This window comes from Hordeum vulgare, chromosome 2H (assembly GCF_904849725.1).
Source record: "Hordeum vulgare subsp. vulgare chromosome 2H, MorexV3_pseudomolecules_assembly, whole genome shotgun sequence".
Taxonomy (NCBI): Eukaryota; Viridiplantae; Streptophyta; class Magnoliopsida; order Poales; family Poaceae; genus Hordeum; species Hordeum vulgare.
The window spans coordinates 42,451,016-42,457,006 of record NC_058519.1 but is presented as its reverse complement, the minus strand read 5'-3'; the positions used below and the strand labels follow the sequence as shown (position 1 = coordinate 42,457,006).

Here is a 5,991-nt window from a genome sequence, read left to right as displayed (position 1 = left end):
CAATCCATCAAAGTACACAAGGCAAAGGTGAAGTGCCCTTAGGTGTTCAAGAACTGTTTGACATGGCTTCATTTCCCATCGAAACATGTGAAGAACTCTGAGATCAATCACTTTAGTTATCATGTTATACTAGATCGTTGATGGCGCGCGTTGCTGCGCCCGCCCATTTGTACAGTAAATGTTACGAATTTTCATAAATATAGATGGGCTCAAGAAACATATTAAATTTACACGAACAAAACCATATCAGACACTAATATTACATGTAAATCTCATATGATTCTATGTAAAAACAAAGCTAATACAAATAACCGGTATTACCACAACAAATAAAAAGTAGCAGAAAAAAATGTAATAGGAGCCATAAATACATAGTGTGTTAATGAAATCTTCACATGGCTTTACACAAAAGGCTCCTACTACAATATTTTTGGAGAACATCCATGAAAATGGAACATCATCAATACCTTGCAACACCTAAAAGAAAATTCCTTCAATTGTCCTGCTCAACAAACCTTGTGTAGCAACAACAAACCTTGAGTATCAAAGTATATATAAACACAATAAGATAATAAACAGCCCACAAACAGATGTGAAAATCAATGAATCGTATTGCCATATCCATATCTTTTTTTCTCTCACCTAAAAGGCTTTGATATAAGGACATCATATTATTCTAGTATATTTGCGGAATTGCAAGGCAAATACATAATAATAAAGAAATAGACTAAACACGTTATGAGATATGGATGGGAAATAACAATAGAACATTATGTGATGCCGTCTGCCCCTAGGGTGACTCGGGGGAGCCCGGAAACCTAGCCGCAGCCAAGCACTCCCTCCTCCTCTTCCTCCGCCACCGCCGCGGAACGTTGTCGGGCTAAGCCCGAGGGCCGACGGCGGTGGCGAGGGATCTCCTCTCTCACGCGTCTCCGGGTTGGGGCGGGACCCCTAGGCGTGTGGCGGCGCGGCCGATCTGGATTCTGCGGCACGGCGGATGGCCGGCCCGTCCTCGGACGGCGGCGGCTAGGCGCGGCAGGCGGCCCAGTCACGGACCGCGGCGTGGGCTGTGGGTGCAGCAGCCGGCCTTTTTAGGCTGCAGTGACGTGCAAACTTTCTTCAGATCGGCAGCGGCGGCGTGGAGGGTCTGGTGGTTTCGTCGGCAGCACATCCGGTCAGATTTGTTCTGACCGATGCGACCGGCGGTGGTGGTCATCTCTTCCGTCAGAGGTGGTCGGCCTGAGGCTGGGTGTTCGGATCTCCGAATCCATGATCCAGTACTGGTTGCGAGTCGGGGAGACATAGTTGCTGGTGAAAACCGAGCCGACGGCGAGCGATGGCGGCGTTCTACGTCGTTACCTTGACGAAGGCATCGTTGTGTGACTTATGTCGACCCACTCGTACTGCTCTAGGGGAAACCCTATGATCTGGTCTTCCAGATCGGACGATGACGGTACTGCGGTGGCGTTTCTCTCTTATGAGCATCGTTTGTGGAGCAGTGCTGGTGGTCAGAGGCAGGAGATGGAGCGGCTTCGTCTTGCACGGAGCTTTGGTGGAGATGTCAAGTCATGCCTCGACGACAGGTGCTACGCTTTTCATGCCTGGTCGGCACATGCTACGCATGACAGATCTTCTAGAAACTTCAAGCTGTGTCGGCTGGTGGTACTTGGCGGCATGGAGCTGAGGTGTACCGGTGGCGACCGCGACGTGTTCAGCAATTCGTGCGCAGGGTGGTGGTGCCGTTGGGCGCCGTGGTGGCGTTGACGGCGGATAGACCAGGCAAGGATGATGCGTCAGTACAGCTCTGAAGATGCAGTAGTGGCAGTTGGCGGCGGCGGCCTCTGAGAGCATGCCGAACCGGTGGGTGCCCCATACCCGGCAAGTGGCTTGGTTGGGGCCTCAGGTCTTAGATGTTAGGCTTCTCTGCGAGGTCTGTGGTATTAGGCCCGGACTATCAGCATCTCTTCATCAGATGGACAGTTGTCGCCTAGTCGGTGGCTTCAGACTTATTGTTATATTTCTTTGTAAGGTCTTTTGTGAATAATTAATAAAATGGTTGCATGCATCGTCCAGATGCAGGCGATCCTCCTTTTCTAAAATAAATGTGATGTCGTCTGCAGCTTTGATGTGGAAACTCACTAATACCAACAGCTAAAAGGGGAAATGTCTGTGCTCTTCAAATCAAAATATTGGCAAAATCATCATTCAACAGTATTATTTGATGTGGAACCTCGCCGATACCTTGCAATACCAAAAGGGAAAATGCGTGGAAATCAGCATGCTCTTCAAATCAAATTATTAGCGAAAGTTAAGAACAGAAAAACTAATGCAAGATCTGACAATTCTGGTTTTTTAAGGGCAATTCACACATTGTCGTGCTAGTCTATTCTGACAAAAGACTGATAGAAGGATTGGAAAAATCTAGAAGGCACAAATATTCGAGAAAAAATGGAAGATACAAAGTCTAAATTGGATATAAGCATATATATGCAGTCTCAAATTCAGCTATGTCGATAGCTCAATGATAAACTGGGAACATGCAAGTCGTAAAGAAATGATACACCAGAGCCACTACTTTGCTTATTGTCCATGTTAACTCTCAAGGATAGCTTCTATTCATATATAGTCTGCGTAAACATGGATGCTTACCTGGCCAGATGGATACCAAAATACAACCAGATACCAGAAGAGTAGAAGACTATGAAGCCTCAACATCCATAGAAAACTCAGTTCTACACAACACCATGTTGACACATAGCTAGGTTTGATCTCAATTAAATATATAACAGATGATTTCAAGAAGTGCATATCACATTCTTCGTCATCTTATCTTAAGTGCTTTGAGTGTCGGTTGCCGACCAGTCTTCTCAAATACAACATTACCTGCAATGGCGTGCAAATGAAGAAACACAAATTATTGCAATTGAGTAAAATCCTAGTAGGTTGCAAAATCTAGAGCTAAGAAGCTAAAAATCACATATATATAGCTATTGCTATTTGTTGTCGATCAAAAAGAATTTAACTTGTTATAGTGACCCTGTTTAGTTTGCATGACTACATATGGCAACATGCGCAATGTTGTTGAATTACAAGAAGCCTGAACATCCATAGAGAACATAGGATTGTACAACACCATGTTGACACATAGGTTTGATCTTAAATAATACATATACGGTAAAAAGCAGAACCTAGGTCAAACGAGGACTGAGTATGGAGTTTCTAGCTAATGATGTCCTCACGTACAACTACAAAACAAAATAACACAGAGCCACCCCATGGAAAATAGACCTCTGGCAATTAATAATATTCATCGTTAATATTGAAGACCTTTTTTTGAGCAAGAACCTCCTGCGTGCAATAGGGAAGAGGGAGCTACCAATACCATGGTGCACACCAGGCCACCAACGTCATCACTTCATTGCAGAGGAGACGAGTCAGGATGGATTACTGCATGAAGGAGATGAATCAATTAGGACAAGAGACCTCCCTCAGTCCATCTCTCACTATGAGCACATCGTATAAGATAGAGGCAAGATATACCAGGAGAAGGAGCAGCCCTGCATGTAAGGAGGACGGAAGCGCGGCAACCATCTGGACAACTGCTCGCTTAGGGACGTCGGTACATACTACCAGCGGCGCCGCCAAGTAGCGTCCGTTCACTTTGCCTTCGCCAGTGTGAACTAAGTCTGCTGCTGTTGTTGCAATTTGGAAAATGCCGAGGAAGAAAATAAGGTGCCAATGCATGCTGAAATCACTTCAGAACAATGATCATCCGGGTGGTTGCTTCATCTGTTGCAAGCTCCTTTCCATTCCGCATAACCTAAATAAAAAAATTAAGTAATAAAACATTTACTAAATTATTCATAGAAAACAAAGCTTGGATATCAAGATGTACTATACTGGTGGATAAAACAATCAACCGTTACACCACATTGCTAAAAGCTGAGATCACGGCCCAAACTCAAAAAATAGATTAATCACGTAAACTTACACATCAAAATGCATGTACACACATGTATTTTCATCGATCTAAGTGCTAGACAGCAGCATATATTGAAATATAGATTGGACAGCACCATCAAAATTTATGGCCATCACTGAAGAAAATCAGATAGCATAGGAAGGAAAGAGAGCAACCAAACTGAACAAACATGAAATAAAATATGGCCATCGTTCACATCTGAATCTCCTATCTATATATCTCTGCTATAACATATACAAGGGGAGTGGGTTAGGATCTGTACTGGTGCCATCGTTGCTAGCCTTCGTACAATCCGCCGTAGCCGCTGCTGGCATGCCACACGCCCGCCAGCCCGCTGCTACTCCATGCCGAGAGAGGGAGAGACGAGGGGTTGTCGAGGGAGAGGTGGCCGCAAAGGCAGAGACGCATGAGTTGTCATTGCCGGAGCAGATCGAGATGGGGCGAGAGTCCAGTGGGCGGCGGCGATGGAATTGGGATAGGGTTCGGGAGAGAGTCGGGGTAGAGGTGAGAGACGAGAGATGAGTGGGCGTTCCGCGTTTGTGGTTAACTGAGATTGGTTACTGGGCCGTGGACCATGGTGCGTAGGCCCGATCAACAGGAACGCTTCGATTTTTTTACCGGAGTAGCGTCCCATGGCCCATTGAGCGAGACACGAACCACCAACATATATCGGACGGCTAGAAACGGATATATCACATAAATGAACAACCACAAAAACTAAATCGCTGAGAAGGCTTCATTTAAGCTCCATTTTACTGTCCTAAATTATTAACTTTTGCCTATTTGTTTGATTAGCCAGTACAACGACACTTTTTCTTCGGATGTCAAATGTTTGTTGGAGAAATTTATTGTACCTGCTAGAGATTAATATAGATAAAAGTAATTAATGTTTGCCTCAACTGCTTTATACCATTCCTCTCGGTTCTGAAGTAGCATCTGTCTCATAGCCGTAGTTGGAAACCAAATCTAAAGTTCCATCTTTTCTTGGAAAATAAAATTGTGGCAATATCGTATTGTCTTACACAATACATACTTCTTCTTTTTACACGACGGAGGTCAACGTTATTAATGGTCGTGGCTGCCAGTGTGATGCCTTCTTTGACATCTCCACTGTTACAAACTCTGAAAGGTTGTTTTCTTTCATTGTAATGCACAGACATATTTACTAGTTCTATACTTTTCTTCCTAATCTCTTCTTATTTTATCTTACTTTTTACCTACTAATAAAGCAAATAGTGATTCTTCCGTACGTCATTCAAATTGCCTTTAAAGTTGACTAAAATTACCCACCAATGCCACCTATAAGTCATAAAAAACGTTTCAAACAGGAAAATATCCGGACTGGGCCGGCCCATGTAGGCACCTCCTATATTACGCTCTGGGCATTGGAAAAAGATGCATCACACATGTTTGGGCCGGCCCATGCGTGGTCGCCTGTTTTTTTAGTTTAGTTCTTTTATTTTATTTTCAGTTCCATTTTGTTTTTCTACTTCAAATAATTTAGAACTTCAAACAACTTTTCTTAATTTTAAGAGACTGATAATTTCGAAATAAAATATACAAAAATACATATATTTTTTGAGAATTCAAAAACTACTCAGGAGTTTTGAAAAATGTTTGCATATAAAAAAAGTTTTAAACTTTGAGAAAATGTCCATAAAAAAGTCAACGATTTTCAACAAAAGTCCGTGTAAAAATCTTAAAAACAGTTCGTGCCTCTGATTTTAGTCTCATTCTTTATTTTCATTTTTCTGTTCTATTTTTTAGTTTAAATAATTTAGAACTTTGAAAACTTTTGCAATTTATAAAACTGGGAATTTTGAAATAAAAGTTTGAAGAAAATATAAAATGTTTGTGAATTCAAAAAATGCTCAGGATTTTTGTAAAAATATTCGGGTATTCAGAAAAATGTTCATAATTTTAAGAACAATGTTGGTGAAAACAATAAAAGTCCATGATTTTGAAAAAAAGTTTGTGTGTTATTTTTTGAGTGCAATTGAAAAAAAGGT

The 5,991-nt window shown here is 42.4% G+C and overlaps 1 long non-coding RNA gene across 2 annotated transcripts; it reads right to left on the bottom strand.

Moving 5' to 3' along the window:
- Window positions 1–999: 999 nt before the first annotated feature.
- On the bottom strand, window positions 1,000–4,485 carry LOC123429463. 2 transcript variants are annotated; one of them, XR_006622679.1, is made up of 4 exons: window positions 4,245–4,485; window positions 3,541–3,820; window positions 3,328–3,447; window positions 1,000–2,883 (listed from the first exon to the last, which is right to left on the bottom strand). It is a non-coding gene; the product is annotated as an uncharacterized LOC123429463 (long non-coding RNA). The 2 variants fall into 2 exon arrangements; XR_006622680.1 differs by having other exon boundaries at window positions 3,383–3,447.
- Window positions 4,486–5,991: the final 1,506 nt, after the last annotated feature.